Here is a 24,790-nt window from a genome sequence, read left to right as displayed (position 1 = left end):
TGTATATGAATGCGTGAAGTATAAAAAATAAAGTGGATGAGCTTGAGGCTCAGTTAGAAATTGGCAAGTTTGATGTTGTGGGAATTACAGAGACATGGCTGCAAGAGGGCCAGGGCTGGGAACTGAATATTCAAGGGTATACCTCCTATCGAAAAGACAGACAGGTGGGCAGAAGTGGTGGGGTAGCTCTGTTGGTGAGGAATGAAATTCAGTCCCTTGCGAGGGGTTGACTTAAAATCAGGAGATGTAGTCAGTATGGATAGAACTGAGGAAATGTAAGGGTAAAAATACCCTAATGGGAGTTATCTACAGCCCCCCAAACAGGAGCCTGGATATAGGGTGCAAGTTGAATCAAGAGTTAAAGTTGGCATGTCGAAAAGATGAGGTACGAAGGTAAGCTAGCCAAGAATATAAAGGATAGTAGAAGCTTATTTAAGTATGTGAAGAGGAAAAACATAGTTAAGACTAAAGTTGGACTGGAAAAGGTTAATTTATTATGGGGGACAAGGAAATGACAGACGAGCTGAACAGGTACTTTGGATCTGTCTTCACTAAGGAAGACACAAACAATCTCCCTGACGTATTAGTGGTCAGAGGATCTAGGGTGAAGGAAATTCACATTAGGCAGGAAATGGTGTTGGGCAGACTGATGGGACTGAATGCTGATAAATCCCCAGGGCCTGATGGTCTGCATCCCAGTGTACCTAAGGAAAAGGCTCTAGAAATCGTGGACGCATTGTTGATAATTTTCCAATGTTCTAAAGATTCAGGATCAGTTCCTGTGGATTGGAGGGTAGCTAATGTTATCCCACTTTTTAAGAAAGGCGGGAGAGAGAAAACAGGGAATTATAGACAAGTTAGCCTGACATCGGTGGTGGGGAAGATGCTGGAGTCAATTATAAAAGATGAAATAGCCGCACATTTGTATAACAGTAGCAGGAGCGGTTCAGGTCAGCATGGATTTACGAGGGGGAAATCATGCTTGACTAATCTTCTGGAATTCTTTGAGGATGTTACGGGGAAAATGGACAAGGGAGAGCCAGTGGTTGTAGTGTACCTGGACTTTCAGAAAGCATTTGATAAGGTCCCACATAGGAGATTAGTGGGCAAAATTAGAGCACAGGTATTGAGAGTAGGGTACTGATATGGATAGAAAATAGGTTGGCAGACAGGAAACAAGGAGTAGGGATAAACAGGTCCCTTTCAGAATGGCAGGCAGTGACTAGTGGGGTACCACATGGCTCGGTGCTGGGACCGCACCTATATACAATATACATTAATGATTTAGATGAAGGGATTAAAAGAAACATTAGCAAATTTGCAGATGACACAAAGCTGGGTGGACAGGGTGAACTGTGAGGAGGATGCTATGAGGATGCAGGGCAACTTGGACAGGTTGGGTGATGCATGGCAGATGCAGTTTAATGTGGATAAAAGCGGGCCAGGTCTGTCCACTGCCTCAGTCCTTCCTTCTGGTCGGGCATTGCTTTATTCACACCCAATTCTCATAGGCAGATAGTCATTACTTCACTGATGCAAAACCTGACATGATGTGCCTTCTCTCCTCATTTCTGCACATCAGCATGTACATGTATCAAGCAAGAGACCGGCACAAGACCTGCATCCAAAAGGCCAATGGCGAATGCGGACATCGATCCCGCTACCTCTCGCATGCTAAGCGAGCGCTCTACCATTTGAGCTAATTCCCCTTTACTTTTACCATTCTCCAGCTTCTTCACTCTCCACCACATCGCCACTGCAATTCTGAAAGTAACTTTATCAATACCCAGATGTCCGTCCAATATCTAATCCGATCACCTCTCAATGTAAAGTGTCACCCTTCCACCACACAATTTGCTGACACGTTATGCATACCAGCATACTATCTTATCCAGCTGAGGCAAATTAATTGAGAACTGAGGGGGCAGCTTGTTGACTCATGGGAATGGCCACAACACTGATACCCAATGTATTTTCAGAAAATGTTGGAAATGTTTCAGATCTTGGCACTCCCTGTTGGTATGATGATGCAACTGTAGAAAATAGATAGACACCTTGTGCAGACTGCATGCCCAGACATGAGAGGTTTCTTAATGCCTTGCTGGTCAGATGTTATTATGTACAGCCGCTATTTGGGGGACGAGTGTGCAGGTTTCTGGCAGCTTCATCATGACCAATCAAATCTGTGGTTGGTTACTATTACAACAGTTTTGCACACGCTGTGCTAGACAAGCCTTGAATGTTCAGAGGTTTGGTGCTGGTGCAATCCTTGTGGTCAGTTGCCAGAGGTCACATGGAGACCAACTCTTTCCGTCTTCGCTGCTGGGCTGTGCGGGAAATGGTGCTGAACGTAACAAAAGGTGAGCAGCTCCTTCGAGCCACAATTGAACCAGCGACATAAGGATGACCATGTTTCCACTACAGTCTCCGCTCTACCAACTGAGGTATCAAAGGAACACCAACAGCAAGCTTGTCTGTTTTCTTTCTTTGTCTTTAACATTTTGCCCTTCACTGCCTGCTGTCTAGGTACCTGCTGTAGCATGAACACCCTTGCATCTGCAAACTCCCCTCAATAGCTTGGGCCAGTGGCGGAATGGATAACGCATCTGAATATGGATCAGAAGATTGTCAGTTCGACTACTATCTGGCTCGTTGTCTTGCTCTGCACAATTTTGCAAGGCCTCTCCACTACTTCAGTTATTCCTTCTGTTCAGGCATTGCTTTATTCACAACTAATTGAGGCAGATAATTTTCACCTCAATCCTCACATACAAAATCAGGAGCATGTGCCATTTCTCGCTATCATTTCTCTTCTTTCCAATCAAAGTAGTCCATCATTACTTCACTGGTGCAAAACCTGACATGATGAGCCGTCTCTCCTCATTTGTGCACCTCATCACATACATGTATCAAGCAAGAGACCGGGACAACATCTGCAACCAAAAGACCAATGGAGAATGCGTGCAGCAATCCCGCTACCTCTCGCATGCTAAGCGAGCGCTCTACCATTTGTGCTAATTCCCCTGCACTTTGCCATCCTCCTTCTTCTTCACTCTTCAGTGTGGACCATCATTACTTCACTGCCACAGAAGGCAGTGGAGGCCAATTCACTGGATGTTTTCAAGGTAGTTAGATTTAGCTCTTTGGGCTAAGGGAATTCAAGAGATATGGGGAAAAGCCAGAATGGGGTACTGATTTTGGAAGATTAGCCATGATAATTTTGAATGGCGGTGCTGGCTCAGAGCCGAATGACCAACTCCTGCACCTATTTTGTGCAGTCTTGGTCCCCTAAGTTGAGGAAGGACATTCTTGCTATTGAGGGAGTGCAGCGCAGGTTTACAAGCTTAATTCCTGGGATGGCGGGACTGTCATATGCTGAAAGAATGAAGCAGCTGGGCTTGTACACTCTGGAGTTTAGAAGGATGAGAGGGTATCTCATTGAAACATACAAGATTGTTAAGGGCTTGGACACGCTAGAGGCAGGAAACCTGTTGTTGGGAGAATCCAGAACCAGGGGCCACAGTTTAAGAATAAGGAGTAAGCCATTTAGAACGGAGATGAGGAAACACTTTTTCTCACAGAGAGTGGTGAGTCTGTGGAATTCTCAGAGGGCGGTGGAGGCAGGTTCTCTGGATGCTTTCAAGAGAGAGCTAGATGGGGATCTTAAACATAGCGGAATCAGGGGATGGGGAGAAGGCAGGAACGGGGTATTGATTGGGGATGATCAGCCATGATGACATTGAATGCCGTTGCTGGCTCAAAGGGCCAAATGGCCTACTCCTGCACCTATTGTCAATTGACTATTTTCTATGTTTCTAAAATGCAAAACCAGACATGATACACATTCTCTCATCGTTTCTGCACCTCAACATGTACATGTATAAAGCAAGAGATGGCCGCTGCATTCAAAATCTAATGGAGAATGCAGGCATTGATCCTGCTACCTCTCGCATGCTAAGCAAGCACTCTACCATTTGAGCTAATTCCCCTGTACTTTTACCATTCTCCGTCATCTACACTCTCCACCACATCGCCACTGCAATTCTGCAAGTAACTTTATCAATATCCAGATGTCCGTCCAATACCTAAGCCTATTACCTCTCAATGTAAAGTGTCACCTTTCCACCACACAATTTGCAGACACGTCATGCATACCAGCATACTATCTTATCCATCTGAGAGGTAAATTAATTCAGAGTGAACTGAGAGGCAGCTTTTTCACTCATGAGAATGACCACAACACTGATACCCAATGTATTTTCAGAAAATTTTGGAAATGCTTCAGATCTTAGCAGATGGTATGATGATGCAACTGTGGAAAAGACACCTTGTTCAGACTGCATGCACAGGCATGATGAGAGGTTTCTTAATGCTTTTCTGGTCAGCTATTATTATGTACAGCCGCTACTCGGGGGAGTGTGCCAGTTTCTTACAGCTTCATGACCAATCAAATCTGTGGTTGGTGTTACTATATCAACAGTTTCGCAAACTGGAGTATATGCTGTGCTAGACAAGCCTTGAGTATTCAGAGGTTTGATGCTGGTGCAATCCTTGTGGTCGGTTGCCAGAGGTCTGATGGAGACCAGCTCTTTCCGTCTTCGCTGCTGGGCTGTGTGGGAAATGCTGCTGAACGTAACGAAAGGGGAGCAAGCACCTTTGAGCCAGAATTGAACCAGCGACCTAAGGATGACCATGTTTCCACTTCAGTCTTCCACTCTACCAACTGAGCTATCGAAGGAAAGCCACCACCAAGCTTGTCTGTTTTCTTTCTTTGATTTTAACATTTTGCCCTTCGCTGCCTACTGTCTGGGTACCTGCTGTAGCATGAACACCCTTGCATCTGCAAACTCCCCTCAATAGCTTGGGCCAGTGGCGCAATGGATAACGCTCCTCGTTGTCTTGCTCTGCACAATGTTATGCAAGGTCTCTCCACTGCCTCAGTCCTTTCTTCTGGTCGGACATTGCTTTATTCACACCCAATTCTCGTAGGCTGATAGTTTTCACCTCAACCCTCACACACGATATCAGGAGCACGTGCCAAAACACCGCTATCAGGGGGACGTTAGAGCAACCCGCCAAATCTTTTATTCAGGTAAGACCTATTCAACAGGAAAGACCTGGAGGACGAAGCACAAGCTGTTGGACCAATCAAGGCCAACGACGAGCAAAGCTTCATAGTTTCGGCGACAACGCACCCCACATCTTCATCGGCAGTAAGCGGTTCACTGAAGCTGGTGGCAGCATGAAAGCTGGCCAGATGTTCCACGCACTCTACCAGTACTACTCTACAACTAAGGGACCACTTACAAGTTGGTAACGTTTACACTTTGTTGTACAATACACAAATGATTAAGACATTGTCATCTACTTAGAGGCATCTAACCATGTAAAACTGGACAATACTAGCATTCCAAGCAGGTTGGAATTGGGCTAGAATTGTGTTTTGAGGCAGGGTCAGTGTTTTGGCCAGGATTGCATTCGAGACAGGCTCGGAAATATGGGCAGTGTTGTCTTTCGAGCCAGGCTCAGAATTATGGCCAGAGTTGTCTTTTAAGACAGGTCAGTATTATCAGATAGGCTCAGTATTATGGCCAGGATTGTCTTGCAAGACAGACTCGGAAATCGGGCCAGTGTTGTCATTCAAGGCAGGCACAAAATGATGGCAGGCGTGGCCTGTTCATTATGAAAGATGGCTGATTAACAACTGATTTGATAGGGTGTTCCCATTTACCAGGATCATCGGAGATATTTGGAGGAGGCAATTGCTATGATGAGGCAATAATAACAGTATGATGACAATAAAGCATTCAAAGTGGACTACTCAGAGTTCAAAAACATTTGTTATGTCTTGTCTAGGTGATATTTTAACGCTGTATTTTGCTAAAATCCAGTGTTTCAGTCTCAAACAATTGAGAAATTGGGCTCTTTTATCCAGTAAAAAATTAAGTTTTACCAAATAGACTTGTTGGTCATTGGGATTTACCTTTAGCTATTTATTGGCCTATGACTCCGCCCTGGGCAACAGATTGGAGTTAATAGAAACCTGTAACAGCCTTGTTGTTATAAAGCAGCCTTCTATTCATTAAGACTAATTGGCAATATAATAGCTGTGATTCAGGTGTGCAAGTGGGAGAACTGACATCATGCTAAATGGCAAACTCTAAAGTGCCAAGTAGGTCATTGTTAACACACCTATGCTATTACCAGCTGAAGCTACCAAAGTCACAATGATGGACAAACAGTATTCAGCATTGCTCCAGTAGTTTGGTCAGTAAATATTTCAGTTATTGCAAAATGATGCTAATGGCCCTAACGTGGGAAATTGCAAATGTCATCTCTAGTTTGGAGGTGGAGGAGATTTGCATGAGTTACCAATTCTTCAGTTATTGGTATCAACTATCTATAGACCCTACGTGCATTCTATGGGTTAAAGAGTGATTGAGCGAATATGCATAATCTGCATGCTCAACTTCAGGTTGATACACTATGATGGTGGCATATGTTAGTCACATGGGTGCAATCAAGTAAAAATATCCTGTAATAGTTTACCTAATCTCATTTGCCACTGGATTATCATCAAGTACAGATCAATGACAACACAGAATGGGTGTTGGATCACACAGTATTTATGAAATTCTGGTTTAATGGAACACCAAATATCAATATGTTGCTTTCATGCTTATTCACAGGTTGCAAAAATATGTGGCATAACAGTGGCGAAAGATACATTCTCGCTACAAGGAGGAATGGTCTTTTATGTCTTCCTCCATTTTGCCTCATCAGTCGGGTCTTCAAATAAAGTAATTAAGATCCCGCTTTAGGTTTTCCCACTGTCTGATTGGCCTATGCAGCTTTGATTCCCGATTTGTCGGGAATAATAATACAACCTTATACGGTTATTCTAAACGTAATCCTTGCTGGTTCAGCCTGTGGCTCGGGGAATCAGCCGTTGCATGATAAAATCAATTTATGTTCTGCAGATTCTGAATAGACTGCCCCTACGGCTGGGGTTGCCACACCTATCCTTGTATGTGTTCACTTCAGAGTGCTGGGATAGCACCAAAAAAGCAGTACATTTCTTCTTCAGGAGATGGGAAGCGTTTGTTTAATGCTCATGTTACATTTAAAACGGTACAGATTATTTTATAATCACATTGATAGGTAGAATTAACGCTATAAAAATGACTTTCTTACCACAATTAATATATTTGTTTCAAGCGATCCCAATATATATTCCAAAATATTTTTTCAAAAAACTAGATTCTAATATCACTAATTTTATATGGGATTATAGAGCACACAGAATTCAACGAAAGCATTTGTATAAACCTAAAGAAGTTGGGGGTTTATCATTGCCTAACTCTACGTATTACTACTGGGTAGTGCATATTAAGAACATAATGTACTGGTTGGATAGTTCCACTCACCAGTCGGAGTGGATAAGAATGGAGAAAAGGAGTGTTTCCCGTACGACATAAGAACGATCTTGTTCTCACCGATAAAATTGAATAGTATAATATATAAGAAGAACCCAATTATTCACAATACAATAAGAATTTGGAAACAAATAAAATTATCCTTGAAATTAAATAATCTATCAGTACTAACCCCAATATTGAACAATCCTGCATTCAAACCATCTCTTATCGACAAAACATATAAACAATGGGATAGACTGGGGATTAGGAAAGTAGGAGATATGTATGAATTGGGCAAATTGTTATCATTTCAACAATTAAAATCAAAATTTAAACTGAATGATAATCAATATTTTAAATATATACAGATATGTGACTTTATGAAGAAATATATACATAGATATCAAACTATATTTTTAGACCCTTTAGAAGAAGCAATGAATATTAAGGCTGATTCACAAAAACTTATATCATATTTTTATAATAGTATATTAAATAGAGAATTACCCTTAACAGAGGCACTAAGAGAAGATTGGGAACATGAACTAATGATAAAGATCCCGAAAGATAGATGGGAAAAGTATCTGATGAACACACATAATTGTTCCATTAATGCAAGACATAATTTAATAGTAAGATTAAACGAGAATTTACCAGTTTGAAGTTTGATCTTTATTTTATGAGGAGCTACGATGAGGGATTACGTGAAGACCCCGTCCAGCACGCATGCGCGACATTCTTCAAAGCAGCGGTGTGAAGTCACAGACAACAGTAGATGAAATAAACATAGTAAGATAAGAAGAACTAGGATACCAGTTGATCTTTATGATAGAGGGCGGGAGCGGAGGGGACGTAATCCCTCATCGTAACTCCTCATAAAATAAAGATCAAACTTCAAACTGGTAAATTATCGCTTAATCTTACTATTTTACTTCGGAGTCACGTGAGTGACTACGTGAAGATTTTAAAGATCTGTGATTTCATGCCGTGGAACGAGTCCATGCTTCACTCACTGCCTTAGTTGACCAGGGGAAGAAGTATGTTATCATATTGAGACATGAATAATGACAATAGTAACCTCCCTTACCCGGGAGGAGCTATGAACAAAACATAACATAGAGTTCGTAAATACCCCCCCATCTGGCAATGGGTTAGTACTAAATGTGTGGAAAATTGCTAGATTGACCATCCTGCAACCGCTAGGATGTGGTCCCGCTAACCTCCATAACCCTGCTGCTGAGGTTGTTACAGCCTTGGTGGAGTGATTTGAAATGTCAGTATTTACTCCTGTATAAGCCAGACCCATAACCACCTGAAGATGGTCTGAAGTGATACCTTCTTTTGAGGATAGATGTAACTAACAATATTGCTAGTTCAGAGTCTCTAGGCTCTAGTGATCCAACATTCTGGTGTAGATGTGTGACCATACACAATCGAAGGTTCATGGGATATGTGAACATATAGTTTGAGATCTGGTGCCCCTGGTCTATACTGCTTGACTAAGTCATAACATAAGTGTTATTTAGTCTGCAGATATAATCATCCTATCCAGTCAACGTTTATGTAATGACTAGACCCGTAGTGCTGCATGCAGGGCTATGAGCATAACCACTTATAAGTGAGTTAGTCCAAGGACAGGGATGTAGCTGGAGCCCTTCAGCGAAGCGACGTAGCACAACATTAACACCCCATATCTCTGCGTCCCTAGGCCTGGGGGTTTTTCGAGTTGCAGATTATCTTCATAATCTAGAGCTCAGAGGGTGACCCCCCAGAGTGGATTCTACTCCTTTCAGCCAGTATGATGAAGCACTGAGGTATGGTAGCCAGCAGCCGTCCGTTTTAATTCGCTTTTTTTAAAGTTTTTAGTGAGTCCTATTTTTTGTCCGTTGGAGATATGGACTTTTTAATGTGGGGGGTAGGGGTTAATTTTACTTCTAGGTCCCTACCCGGTCGGTGAGGCAGCTTTTTCTCCGGGCTGCCCGTCGACCTGTCCTCGTGGCCTACCAGCGGGCTTGGAGCGCCGTTTCCTGGCGGGGACCGCCCAGCACCTCGGCCTTGGTGGAGGCACAGCGCTGGAGCGCTATCGCGGAGCGGAGCGGGCGATGCCTTGCCTGGGTCGCTGCGCTGGATCGACGCGCTGGAGCTCTGGTGAGCTGAGACCGCCGTGTTCAACACCTCCGGGCTGCGGGTCTGCGGAGTGGGCGGCGCCGATTTCAACATCGGGAGCCTGGGAGCTCCAAACCGGCGCGGCCTTGTCGGCTTCGGAAGCCGCGGTCTCCAGCTAGTTAGCGGCCATTCCAGGTGGCCCAGCCGCTGAGAGGACTCTCCCAACGCAAGACCACCCGGTGAGAACGGCCAGGAACATCGGGCCTCCGTAGAGGCAATTGCGGTGGCCTCAATAGGCCTGACTTTGGGGTGAACTTGGGATAGGGACTGGACATTGTGCCTTCCCCCACAGTGGTAACCATTGTGGGGGGATGATTTTTTTGTCTGTAAGGTAATCCTGTTAGTCTTTGTCCAAGATGGCTGCCGTGAAGGGAGAGTGGACGCTGGCGCGCTTTAGCTGCCGCTGCTCTCTCTTCACATTGTGTTTTTGATTTTTGTTTTTGGACTGAATTCTGTTTTTAATTTGTGTTTCTGTGATGTCTTTATTATTTATTTTATTCTGATTATATGTTTATATTCCTGTTAACCTTTGTAAGGTGTCCTTAAGATGTCTGAAAGGCGCCCAACAAATAAAATGTATTATTATTATTATTATTATTAGATGGCACTTAAGACATCATGATTTTTCAAGCCTTCATATGAGCCTGAACTACAAGACGTCAGTCATCCGTGCCGAATATGTAATATAATTATAAAACAAATACCTCCCATCTCCTTATGAGGAAATATTGATTAATTTTTTTTTTGGTGCTAACCCTGCATCTGCAGCGAGCACGTTCATGGTTGGTTTAACAACCCCAGATGCAGGAACTGTCTTCTCAGTCTCTGTAATACAAAGAATTGATTATATCATGCTGAGGACGGTTTCCCGCGTCACGGCTAGACCAATGCTTGTGTCTAGAATAACCATATATGGTTCTATCATTCCCCACTTCAGTGGGAACCATGGCTGGCTAAGCCCGGCAGGCACTATAAAAATGCCTGAGGCGGGAACTTGCTGAATTTTGCAAACCCGTCTGTTGAGGCAGAAATGGAGGAAAACATAATGTTCACAATGTATTTTAATACTTTGTGATCCAACACCCATATTGTGTACCGTAATGAGTTTTGGGTAAACTATCACCGGATATTTTGACTTGTTTGCACCAATGTAAACAGACATTTGCCACCACCGAAGTGTATCAACTTGGACTAGAGCATGCAGATAGGCATATTCGCATAAACCTTAAATCCCCAGAATGCACCCAGTGTCTATAGGTAGTTGATACCATGTAACTGAGGAATTGGTAACTCTACCATTCACATCTGTAACTAGATGGCATGAGCAAATTCTCATCCTGAACAATAGCATCAGTATGTAATTTAATTAAAGATTTACTGATTTAGTGGAATAGCATAGAGCTGGTAACAATGACCAAATGGTACCTGAGTGCTTACTTCTTTTGCATGCTGTATAGTTCTGATTGTGCAAAGGCCTAAATAGCACAGCTGTAAGCCAATTATACTTAATGAACAGAAGGTTGCTTGATCAGTATTGTTACGGGCTTCAATTAATTCCAATCCCTTACCTCAGGGCGGAGTCCCAGACGATTAAATAGAGTTAAAGGTAATCCCAATCATCAATAAGTTCAGTTGGTATCAACTTAAATTTATCTGGACAGATGAGAACCCAATTTCTCAAATGGGTTTTGTGGCTGATACAGCCAATTTAGCAAAATACAGCATTTAATCTCATCCAGATAGTTCTTAACAATATCTTTAAAAACTCTGAGCAGCCGAAGCACTCATTTCGAAAATAACCTGGGAACTGAAGTTAGCCTATTTTGCAATGTTTTAACTGTATCATTGCCCCATCCAGTTAAATTTCTGATATTTCCAGTGCCCTGTGAATGAAGCTGACCCCATGGGAATTAATAGTCACGAAGGTCAATGTCTATACTGCACATGCGAGTTGGGCTTGTTGATAATAAACAAGCCTCATTTGTCATGATAGCTAGTCTGCCTAAAGAGGCAACTTCAGCCATATTCCTAGACTGTCTCGCTTGTACTGTGCAGTATAAACTAAACTCATGCAACCTTCTTGTAAATGGTCCACAACCCCACGTTTCGGAAAGAACCAGACCACCTACCGTCATGGCTACCGGTGGCTTTATGGTAAGCCCAAAAGGCCCCCGATGTGGGTTCGATTTCCATTCTTGATTGGGTCGTAGGGCTGCTGGTGTATGTGGACCCATGTCTTTCCAGGTGCATGCTTACTCCCAGCCGGCACCTGTTCCTCGGACATGCTTCGAATTCAGAGTCAGTTGCCAACTGACTCCTCGCACTCACCTTTGCAGAAGGAAGTTTTGTAGGCAGCCCTGAAAAAGGGTGCTGCCACGGGCTCTCGAGGAGACCTGCGCTGATATGGCCCTCCCTGGCCAATTAGGATGGGTAAAACGTCCGAGGCCGAACCCATATCGGAGGGACCCTCCTGGCCTGACTTAAGTCTAGGCCTTTCAGTCTCCTGCTCTTACCTTCCTCGGGCTGCCGGAGTCTGAATTCGCCGCCGGCTACCCGCTCTTCTGCGGTCCTAGCCGTGTCTTCCACACGGTCCCCGTAGCTGGGGTGTCCCCCAAGCACGGTTCTACCCACGATCTTCCACACGGTCCCCGTGGCTGAGGTTTCCCCCATGCACGGATCTACCCGCAGCTTTTGCACGGTCCCCGTAGCTGAGGTTTCCCCCAAGCACGGTTCTGCCCGTGGTCTTCCACGGTCCCCGTAGCTGAGGTTTCCCCCAAGCACGGTTCTACCCGTGTTCTTCACAAGGCCCCTGTAGCTTGGTTATCCGCAGTCTTCCCACGGTCCCTGAAGCTGGGTTATTCGTGGTCTTCCCATGGCCCCGAGGCTGGGTTATTCGTGGTCTTCCCATGGCCCCCGAGGCTGGGTTATCCGCAGTCTTCCCAAGGTCCCTGAAACTGGGTTATCCGCAGTCTTCCCACGGTCCCTGAATCTGGGGTATCCGCAGTCTTCCCACGGTCCCTGAATCTGGGGTATCCGCAGTCTTCCCACGGTCCCTGAAACTGGGTTATCCGCAGTCTTCCCGCGGTCCCTGGAACTAGGTTAACCGCGGTTTTCCCCACGGTCCACGAGGCTGGGTTATCCCCAGTCTTCCCACGGTCCTTGAAGCTGGGTTATTTGTGGACTTCCCACAGTCCCTGAAGCTGGGTTACCCGTGGTCTCTGAAGTCGGTTTACCTGTGGTTTTCCCGTGGCCTCCAAAGTCGGGTTCCTGCGGTCTTCCCTCGGTCTCCGAAGTCGGGTACCCGCGGTCTTGGAGACTGGGTTACCCGCGGTCTTCCCCTGGTCCCGGAAGGCAGGTTACCTGCAGGCCTCTGAGGTTCCGTGGTCCCCGCAGCCATGCTTTTTCCTGCGGTCGGCATTCCCCACGGCCCTTGTAGTTGGGACCTGAAATGCTGGTGAAACTCAGTGGGTGCAGCAGCATCTATGGAACTTTGTAGTGGGTGCAGCAGCATCTATGGAACTTTGTAGCAGGGATCCTTGCAGTGTCGGGAGCCGGGATTTCCCCTTTGAATGCTCCCTCGGTTTGGGGCTTCCCCCGAGCCGGCGTGGCTTAGTAAACGGGTTTCCCCGCGATTCTGTGGTCGGCTTCGGATATCCCCGCGATTCGCAGCCGGGATTCCCTCCCCCTCCCCCCCATCCCCGTCGGCGGTCCCTGCAGAAGGGAACCGGGTGGCGCTGGGGTTCTGACCTCGGACCTCTAGCAGGAGCTCTGAACGCTTCCTGCAGTAAAAAAGAGACCTGAAAAAGTTAAAAACGTACCTTCAGGTCCGAGCTGTTGGAAGCAGCGCTCCAACAGCCTGTCGTTTGCGCAATGCGAAGACGATATGACGCGCATGCGTGCTGGACGGGGTCATCACGTAGTCACTCACGTGACTCCGAAGTAAAATTCAATTTAAATTATTACATAGACTATATTATTCAAAAACGAGGTTGAATAAATTCTACCCAAACGTCTCTCCCAGATGCGATAAATGTTTGTTTCAAAGTGCCAATATAACACATTCATTTGTTGGATGTACAAAGCTGAATACATTTTGGAGCGATATATTTGATATATTTACAAAGCTCTTCAAGTCAAGAATAGAACCTAATACGGAATGGATTATATTTGGAATAATAGTAGAAGATATCAATTTAAACAAAGACCAAAAAGTATTCTTTAATTATGGGTTAATTATTGGAAAGAAATTGATACTTAAATTTTGGAAAAATACAGCTATACCAACTATTAAAATATGGATTAGGAATATGACGGACATAGCACACCTTGAAGAAATGAGACTCCGCCTAATAGATAAATATGACCAATTCTTAAGGAGTTGGTCACCTTTCATCGACTTTTTGGAATCATGTGATGCAGCGGTACCGTAAAGATTACTGATTTCAGGTCAGGTCGTGGATAGATTTACATCTCGGAACAAAGATTTAAAAAAAAAAATTTTAAGGGTCTTTTTCTCCTATTTCTACTTTCTACTTTTTCTTTTATACACACTTCACGTTTTTCTATTTTCTACTATCTATTTTTCCTCTTTTTCTTCTCTCTATTTTTTGTTTTTTTTACTTCCTTTTCAAAAACATAAAACTAGAGGTTGTACATAGAATGTATTACGTTATGACATAGTTGGCACCTAAAATTAGGTACCACTGTATTGTTTTGTACTGTATTAACTTCTAATAAAATAAAAAAAAAAAAAAAAAAAAAAAAAAAAAACACAAAAAAAACGGTACATATTACTGACGTCTTGGAGATCATTTTAAATGGTCTTTTGAGAATAATTGAGTTATAGGGCCATTAACTGTGCCAACGGGCCTTCCCATCATATTTGCTGCAGCAAACGAGACCCACTCTGTCGGGTTCACCCCAGATATCGAGTTTGTAAAGGATATCTTTAACACAAATTCTCTCAGAACAAGTACAATGCAGTATGGGATGTTGACATTGTGTGAACACTATTTCACCAGGGGGCTCCAGCTACATCCTTAGCTTTGGCCGGATCTCATAAGGTAGTTATCCTCCTGGCGCTGGTTTAGCGCAACAGGTTCAGTCGCTACATAATTGCGATGGGACAGGATGATTACATCTGTAAATAATATATATTTATGTTTATAATTTACTTAAGCAGAGCAGAAGGGGTGTCAGGTCTCAAAATAGTTCAAGGCATACCCAGGGACCTTTGGTTATGTGAGGGCACACATATAAAACAATACGTCAAGGTCACCAAAAGCCTTCGAGGCTCTGAACTAGCAATGCTTGTTAGTTACAAAAAACTTTATAAGAACGTATCTGTTCAGACCATTTCCAGGTGATAAAACAGAGTTTGGTTTATGCAGTAGATACTGATTTCCAGATCTCACTCCACCAGGGCTGCTACAAATTCAGCAGCAAGGGTTATTTACGTTCCGCTGGACCACATCCTAACGGCTGCAGCATGGTCAAACAAAAGAATTTCCAAACATTTTATAATAACCCATTGCCAGACATGGGGTATTTGTCAACTATATTTTACATTCGAGTTATAGTTTCCATCCGGATGAGAGGTGTGACTGTTATGATTACCTCATTTAACAGCATCAGCATGTTTTAAATCTATGTCATGACTGTATGCATTATGAATGTTTCCCTCATTTGTCAATGAAGCAGTTGTGGTTGTGTAGACTCGTTTCTCACGGCATGAAATCACAGAGCTTTGAAGTCTTCATGTAGTCACTCACGTGACTCCGAACTAAAATAGTAAGATTAAACGAGAATTTACCAGTTTGAAGTTTGATCTTTATTTTATGCGGAGTTACGATGAGGGATTACGTGCCCTCTGCTCCCAACCCTCATAAAGGTCATCTGGTAGTTCTAGTCTTCTCTAATCTTACTATGTTACTTCAATTACTGTTATTTGTGATTTCACACCGCTGCTTTGAAGATTGACGCTCATGCGGACGACCGTAATCCCTCATCGTAACTCCACATAAAATAAAGATCAAACATCAAACTGGTAAGTTCTCGTTTAATCTTACTAATATACTCTGTATCAAGTGATAAAATCTTCTGTTACTACTGCAAGCTTTTTGATCATAACGCAGTAAGTGGTTTTAATAACTGGCCGAACATTACTACAAGACTAGCTGAGCATGAAAACTCGAAAAAGCATTTTCAAGCTATTTCAATACATGTCTGGATTTACCAGCTCCTGGAGAGAAGCGGCCAAATGATTAAAAAAATGTATTTGGTTTAAGCGAGCTCTCGTGGGGAAAGTTGCAGTGAATAGGGGAGAACCAGTGGATGTGTTGTATCTGGACTTTCAGAAGGCTTTCGACAAGGTCCCACATAAGAGATTAGTATACAAACTTAAAGCACACGGTATTGGGGGTTCAGTATTGACGTGGATAGAGAACTGGCTGGCAAACAGGAAGCAAAGAGTAGGAGTAAACGGGTCCTTTTCACAATGGCAGGCAGTGACTAGTGGGGTACCGCAAGGCTCAGTGCTGGGACCCCAGCTATTTACAATATATATTAATGATTTGGACGAGGGAATTGAATGCAACATCTCCAAGTTTGCGGATGACACTAAGCTGGGGGGCAGTGTTAGCTGTGAGGAGGATGCTAGGAGGCTGAAAGGTGACTTGGATAGGCTGGGTGAGTGGGCAAATATATGGCAGATGCAGTATAATGTGGATAAATGTGAGGTTATCCACTTTGGTGGCAAAAACAGGAAAGCAGACTATTATCTAAATGGTGGCCGATTAAGAAAAGGGGAGATGCAACGAGACCTGGGTGTCATGGTACACTAGTCATTGAAAGTAGGCATGCTGGTGCAGCAGGTAGTGAAGAAAGCGAATGGTATGTTAGCATTCATAGCAAAAGGATTTGAGTATAGGAGCAGGGAGGTTCTACTGCAGTTGTACAGGGTCTTGGTGAGACCACACCTGGAGTATTGCATACAGTTTTGGTCTCCAAATCTGAGGAAGGACATTATTGCCATAGAGGGAGTGCAGAGAAGGTTCACCAGACTGATTACTGGGATGTCAGGACTTTCATATGAAGAAAGACTGGATAGATTCGGCTTATACTCGCTAGAATTTAGGAGATTGAGGGGGGATCTTATAGAAACGTACAAAATTCTTAAGAGGTTGGACAGGCTAGATGCAGGAAGATTGTTCCCGATGTTGGGGAAGTCCAGGACAAGGGGTCACAGCTTAAGGATAGGGGGAAATCCTTTAAGACCGAGATGAGAAAAACATTTTTCACACAGAGAGTGGTGAATCTCTGAAACTCTCTGCCACAGAGGGTAGTTGAGGCCAGTTCATTGGCTATATTTAAGAGGGAGTTAGATGTGGCCCTTGCAGCTAAATGGATCAGGGGGTATGGAGAGAAGGCGGGTACGGGATACTGAGTTGGATGATCAGCCATGATCATATTGAATGGCGGTGCAGGCTCGAAGGGCCGAATGGCCTACTCCTGCACCTATTTTCTATGTATCTATGTATCAACGGGAGGAAACCAAGGAGTTAAATCGTAAAATCCGTGATTTTATAGCAAGTCTTCCACTCAAAAAGGTCTGCAGTAATCAAAGCCCGAAAGGGTAGGATGGGGCTGAAGCCCAAAATTTAATGCCTTGACTGGTTATTGGTTTTCCAGGATCTAGTTAATTAAATTACTTTTTTTTAATTTCACTAAAACAAGTGGTATTGTAACTATGTACTTTTCAGAGGTGATCTACACATTTTGTTTGTTACCTGTAGGCTTACATGTATGCAATTTTATATTAAAATGTAGCTTAGATCTGTTTGGTCCATTAACTCGCATGCACTTTTTAAGCGCAGATTTTGATTACTTTCCATTCTACCATAAAGATATAAAGTCTATAATAGACTTTATTTATATTTCTATGATTTTACAGACCTTGGTGAACCTGGGGCTCACCAAAATTGGTCCAAATTGGGCCCCGCACCTCCTAAGGCCGGCCCTGGGTGGGGAGGTTCAAAAGAAGGGGGGCAGGAGGCAAAGAAGGTGAAGTACCTGGGGAACAAAACTCCCAGGGACAAGAACGATCCACCCATCCCGTCACCTCCCATTAGGGAGTCCGCAAGCCCGATATTCCAACCGAGGGCGGAGGGGATCGGGCGGGATGAGGGGGAGCCGAAGAAAAAAGGTTGCTAAGGCAACCCCAGCATATGTGAGCTCCTCCCCTTTGAAAGAAAGGAGGAATCTCTCCAGGGAGGAGCGGGAGGGGAACGAACGGGAATCCTCCAGGGGGGAGGGGAGTACTGTGGTGGAGGAAGACTCTCGCCCTCTGGTTCGGGCCCCTGTCCCATGTTCTGGAGGGGATTCAGGGGAGGGTGGTGTTGGGGACCACTCGGGTGTTATGAAGCAGGCGGAGATTCCTGTTGGGAAGGGAGTCCCGCATCAGGCACCTGAGGAAGCACAGGATCAACCCACCCAGGACGAGGTGCAGAGCATGCCTCTGGAATTAGAGACTGTAGGCGGGGAGGAGAAACCAGCCCTTCTCTCCCTCAGGACCTGGCTCCAGAGGGACTCCCTGAGTCTGATGCACCAGAGTCGGCTCTGGGCCCAACTGGGGAGGGATAGATGGCCCCATTACCAGGGCTGGATTTAGATGAAGAGCTGTTCCACTTGTGAGGCCCCCGCCGCATTGATTTTCAGCGCTGGCGGTGAGGCAGCCATGGCGGCCAAATCTCCCACAATTCAAAGCGAGGGAGAAAGTGCCCAGCGCCGACCAGTTACCGTTGCAGTGCGCAGTGCGCATGTGCAGGGCGGCCGATGATGTGCAGGGGGGAGGACGTGCAGGCCGCAACAATGCGCATGTGCAAGGCGGCCTGCCGTGCCGGCGGATGAGGAGCGAGCGGAGCCCGGCGGCCCGGACACGGAGGCGGGAGGAGATGGAGAGAGAGATAGAGAGGGGGCCCGTCCAGAGTTGAACGGTAGGTGTCCTGCCTTGGCCGGAGCCCCCCTAGATTTCGACGCCCTAGGCTTCAGCCTATGAAGCCTGGTGGTAAATCCGGCTCTGCGAGGCCCCCCTAGACCTCAAGGCCCTAAGCTTAAGCTTGTCCAGCTAGTAGGTAAATCCGGCCCTGCCCATTACCGATGGTCGACTTCCCGGGTACGTCTGGGGAAGGCCCCTCTGCCACTGGTCCCAGGGTTGGGACTGAGGTGGAGGAGAGACCAGCGGGTGGGGTAGAGGCAACCGCTGCTCAGGGTGAGGCGGGTGTTTTGAGCACCAAGGGTTGGGAATGGTGACTCCATCTGCAGTGAGCAGGTGGAAGGGGACTCCTCGGACAATGAGTCAATGGATGTTCTCGCTCCCCCCGACGCCACTCCACTCATTCCAATAGAGAAGATCCGCGAGTTCATCACGGCCACCGAAGGAGCCCAACATTGGCCCAGACTGGCCTCCTTCGGTTGCCGAACTTACAAGTGCTCACTACCTCGCTGACCCACATCCTCAAAAAGAGGGGGAGGGGCAAGAGATCAAAGGGGGTGAAGGGGAACGACCGGCGTCAGCTCAGGTCCTCTCAAAGGTATCAAAGGTATTTTATTGGTCACATACACATACACCTAGGTGTAGTGAAGTGAAATGCTTCTTGCCATTTTGCAGCACATAAAGAAAGAATACATACATAACATTAATAAGAGTTTTAAACATAAAGAACATCCCCCCACAATGGTTCCCATTATGAGGGAAGGCACAAAGTCCAGTCCCCAACCCCAGTTCACCCATAGTCGGGCCTATTGAGGCCTCCACAGTTGCCTCTACGGAGGCCCGATGTTCCAGGCCGTTCTCGCCAGGTGATGTTGCTCTGGCGTCGGGAGAGTCCTCTCAGCGGCTTGGGAACCCTGGAACGGCCGCTTCCGTACTGGAGGCCGCGGCTTCCGAAGCCAACAAGGCCGCGCCGGTTGGAGCTCCACAACTGGCGATCTCATCTAGAGATCCCAGGCTCCCGGTGTAAAGTTCAGCGCCGTCGCCCGCAGCTGGTCGCTCCACAGTCCCGCAGCTCCACGATGTTTTCCTCAGCGGTCTTCAACTCACCGGAGCTCCAGCGCGGCGACCCGGGTAAGGCATCGCCCGCTCCGCGATAGCGCTCCAGCGCTATGCCGCCGCCGAAGACGAGGTTCAGGGCGGTCCCCGACAGGAAACGCCGCTCCAGGCCCGCTGGTAGGCCGTGAGGACGGGTCGAAGCTGCAAGCCGGAGAAATGCTGCCTCTCCGACCAGGTAGGACCCTGAAAGATAGTTACCCCCTTCCCCCCCCACCCCCCCACCCCCCACCCAAAAAAGTCTAGACCTCCAAACAAAACACTTTAACTAACTAAAATAAAAATAAAAAGATGAAAAGACAGACAGCTGCTGGCTGGGCAGCCATGCACAGGACAGCGCGCCCTCTGCACAGGACAGCGCCCCCTCTCGCATGCAAAGCGAGCGCTCTACCATTTGAGCTAATTCCCCTGCAATTTTGCCATTCTCCATCTTCTTCACTCACACTCACATCGCAACTGGAATTCTGCAAGTAACTTTATCGATATTCACAGGCAGACAAAAATGCTGGAGAAACTCAGTGGGTGAGGCAGCATCTATGGTGCGATGGAAATAGGCGGATTTTCAGGTCGAGACCCTTCTTCAGATATTCATATGTCTGTTTAATACCTCAGCCGATTACCTCTCAACGTAATGTGTCACCACACATTTTGCTGACAGTTTATGCATACCGGCATACTATCTTATCCAGCTGAGAGCAAATCAGGGGAGAGTGTGCAAGTTTCTTACTGCTTCATGGCCAATCAAATCTGTGGTTGGTGTTACTATTACAATAGTTTCACACACTGGAGTACATGCTGTGCTTGACAAGCCTTGAGTGTTTCATTATGTTCTGTCTCTATCTGGACTATACATAATGGACGATTAAAGCAGTCTTGCTTACTTGAACTTTATTGTCTTTGTGCAGTCATCATCCGAACTGGGCCGCGCCCCCGGTGTCACCTCTAAACCAGTCCCCCGTACAACAGTACTTAAATAAACAATCCTATTGTTACATCTTTCTTTTTCTTTTTTCAAGTTAGTCTCTTTCCCTTAGGTATTATGTACCATATGCTCTGCTCATTTACAACAGATCTAACAACATAAGCAATAATAAATCAACAGTTCAAAACATCCGTTTTCCAACAAGTGCATAAACAACACATTTTCAAATTTTTTTTTTCCATAGTCCATACTCTAATCACTGAGTATAGTCTGTCAGGTAGCGGGGTCTGACAACTTGTCGACCTGACCTGGTGACCGTGGTGACAACTTGTCGACCTGACCTGGTGACCGTGTCTTGGTTCTCTGCTGGGCCATCTGGCGGTATGGCCGCCTCAGTCACTGTAACTTGTCGACCTGACCTGGTGACCGTGTCTTGGTTCTCTGCTGGGCCATCTGGCGGTATGGCCGCCTCAGTCACTGTTGGTGTGGGTGTGTTTTGTGTTGGTGTGAGCGTGGTGAGATTGTGTCTGAGGTGGCGACGATTTCGTCTCAGAACACCTCCTGACTCTAACTCCACCTCATACGATCTATGGCTCACCTGTTGGACCACTCTCGCTGGTCTCCAACCCTTGTGTATGTCACAGGGCTGTACTCTCACACTGTCCTCTCTTTTCAGAGTGTCCATGTCTTTTGCTGTGCGGTTGTAGTACTTTTCCTGTCTCTGTCTGTTGTATTTCAGTCCCTGTTCGTCGTATGTCACCTCTGGAATCCCCTGTCGGGCAAAGTGGGCCTTGAGTTTTTTGATCACTGTGTTGCTCTTAGTGTCAGGTAGATAATCGACCTCCCAAAAGTTTGAATAATAATCTACTGTTATCAGATAGTCTTTATTGTGAAAGGAGAAAAGGTCCGTTCCTACCTTGGCCCAGGGTCTGCTGGCCATGTCATGTGGATGTAGTGTCTCTCTTTGTTGCTTTGGGTCCACTGACCTACATATGTCACATTTGGCGATGAAGGTCTTGATCTCCTCGTTCATTCCAAGCCAGTATACACACTCCCTCGCTCGCCTCAGACATCCTGCTACTCCCAGGTGAGAGGAGTGGATCCTGTGAGTGATGTCCACCCTGAGTGCGTCAGGTATCACGGCTCTGTCTCCTCGGAACACTATGCCGTCCTGGAAACTCAGTTCATCTTGGAAAGTGTGGTAGTGCCTGATGTCACTTGGTAAGTCCTTTTTTCTCTTGGGCCACCCTGACAGTATTCTGTTTGCCACACTCTGTAACTTTGTGTCATCTTTTGTTGCAGCCCTGATGGCACTCAGCCTCTCTGCTGAAATGGGTAGGTAGCTGACCATGTTCACAGTCTCTATATCTGTCTCACTCTCTCCCTTAGTGCTCTCTGGTAAGTATGCTCTACTCAGCGTGTCTGCAAGTAGCATGTCCCTGCCTGGAACATAGGTCACACTGATATCATACTGCTGCAGCCTGAGTAGCATTCTCTGCAGTCTCTTAGGTGCACTAAGTAATGGCTTTCTGTGTATATTTTCTAGAGGCTTGTGGTCGCTTTGTACTGTGACCTCTCTACCATAAGTATACTGATGGAACTTTTCCATCCCAAACACTATGGTTAAGCATTCTTTCTCTATTTGGGCATAGCCCCTTTCAGTTAGTGTGAGTGCCCTACTACCAAATGCTACCGGTTTACCTTTCTGTGTCAGGGCGGCCCCCAGTCCCGTGTCAGATGCATCACACTGAAGTGTCAACTCCTTTTCCTTGTTGTAGTACTGTAGAACTGGTGCTTTAGCGATTTTGTCTTTCAGTCTTTGAAACGCCCCTTCTTGGATGTCCGTCCATTCCCACATGTTCTCCTTGCGCGTGAGTTGTCTCAGAATCTCAGAGTCATCTGAAAGGTGGTCATAGAACTTAGAAAGATAGTTGACCATCCCAACTAATCTCTGTACCCCTTTCACGTCCGTTGGCCTTGGCATCTCTCTGATTGCCCGTACTTTCTCCGGGTCAACCCTCAGTCCCTCGGCCGTGAGCAGATGACCTATGTAGGGTACCTCTTTTTGTCTGAGCTTGAATTTGTCCGCGTTCAGCTTGATGTTGCGCTCTCTGCACCTGGTTAGAAAGCGTCTGACTTTCTCGTCGTGGTCCTTTCCTGCCTCCTCTTGTGTTGCTCCTTCCCCCGTGATTAACACATCATCTGCTATGACGCAGACTCCTGGGAGGCCCTCCAGGGCCTGCATGAGCTTTCTTTGGAACACTTCAGGTGCTGGGCTTATTCCCATCGGCATCCTTAGCCAACGGAAGCGACCAAATGGGGTGGCGAATGTGGTAAGGAAGCGCGACTCTTCCTCTAGTTTGACGTGCCAGAAGCCTTGCTTCACGTCGCAGACTGTGAATACTTTTGCCTTTGACATCTCCGGCAGGATGTCATCTATAGTTGGGAGTGGATAGTGACTTCTTTTTAGTGCCCGATTCAGAGGTTTTGGGTCTATACAGATCCTCAGCTTCCCATTAGGTTTTCTCACTGCCACCATGCTACTGATCCAGTCAGTGCTGCGTTCCACTGGTGTGATTATCCCTCTTCTCTCTAGATCTTTGAGTTCCTCTTGTAGAGGTGTCATCATAGCTACAGGCACTCTGCGCTTTGGCAGTTTCACTGGCGGTACTCTGTCATCTATCTCTATTCTATATTCGCCCTCCATGCAGCCATCTCCGGTGAACACATCCTCAAACTCTTCATTTATTTTGTCCATGGTCACGTGTTTGCCACTTTCTCCCTTTGTCACTGGGCTCGGCTCTTTCTTCACTATGTTGTCTATAGCCAGAATATTCTCGTACTGTACTTTGATCAACTTCATTGCCTCGCTGGCTTTTCTGCCCAGTAAAGGGATTCTGCTACTCTGGTCAACCACTTGAAACTCTAGTCGGTACAGCTTGTTGTTTCTGGGGTTTCTGACCTTAACCTTACATGTACCCAGAGGAGTCAACTTGGTCTTGTTACACATCACTAGCACCTTCTCAGTGTGCTCTAACTGTGTGTCTGGGTTTAGTAGATCGATGGGGATGATATTACAGGTGGCCCCACAGTCTATCTGGAAGTCAACTAACTTTTCCCCTATCTTCATTCCTGCAAAGAGCTGCTGGCCCTGACTGTGGCTGTTTTTAACCTGGTTTACAGTTTCATCCTCTCTATTTGCTTCAGTTATACAGTTGACATCCTCATAAGAGTCACTGTCACTAGTCTGCTCTGTAACTGCATGCACTTTCTTAGTTTTCCTACTGCTCTCTTGTCTCGATCTGCACTGAGCTGCAAAATGATTTTCCTTTCCACACTTCTTACACTTTTTTCCAAAAGCTGGGCATTTTTTCTTATTCCTCTCGTGTGTTCTACCACAAAACTTGCACAGTATCTCATTGTCTTTTTGTCTCTCTTCTGCCTGTTACAGTGCATGTACCTCCTCCACTGTCTGTCCTTGCAGTGTTCTGCTATTCTCCCTTGACAGCTCTGTAGCTCTACAAATGTGCAGGCATGACTCAAGAGTCAGCTTCTCTTCCCTGAGTAATCTCTCCCTCAGTGCTGAGCTATTTGTACCACACACAAGTCGATCTCTAATCAATGAATCTCTAATGTCCCCAAAATTGCAACTACTAGCAAGTATTTTCAAGTCTGTTACATAGCTGTCCACGTTTTCATCCAATCCTTGGTTCCTCATGAAGAATCGGTACCTTTCCACAGTCTCGTTCACCTTTGGGTTGCAGTACTTGTCAAACTGTATGATCATTGAACTCACTGTGGTCCTCGCTGAAGGGCTAGCACTCGACAAAGTTGCCCAAAGTTCTCTGCCTTTTTCTCCGATGAGATAGTTGAATAGCTTGACTTTTGTGGTCTCTTCGGCGTCTGGCATGGTAAGGTCTATGTACAGTGTGAACTCCTCCTTCCAACTTTTCCATGACTTCGCCAAGTTGTTGGAGTCCAAAACCAAAGTTCCAGGGGATTTTAGCCCTTCCATCGCTGTCAGCTAGCTGTTGTTTTTTTTCTTTGCCGATGCTGAAGGCTAACTGCTTATCTTTTGTGCTTTGTTGTGTCTTTGGTGTGCTGTTGGCTACGGGCCCACTGAAAACAAGCTACTGGCTTCAATTGTTAAACTGCATTTTTTCTTCTTTGCCGGCTTCT

This window comes from Amblyraja radiata, chromosome 4 (genome assembly GCF_010909765.2).
Source record: "Amblyraja radiata isolate CabotCenter1 chromosome 4, sAmbRad1.1.pri, whole genome shotgun sequence".
Taxonomy (NCBI): Eukaryota; Metazoa; Chordata; class Chondrichthyes; order Rajiformes; family Rajidae; genus Amblyraja; species Amblyraja radiata.
This window is presented reverse-complemented; position numbering follows the sequence as displayed.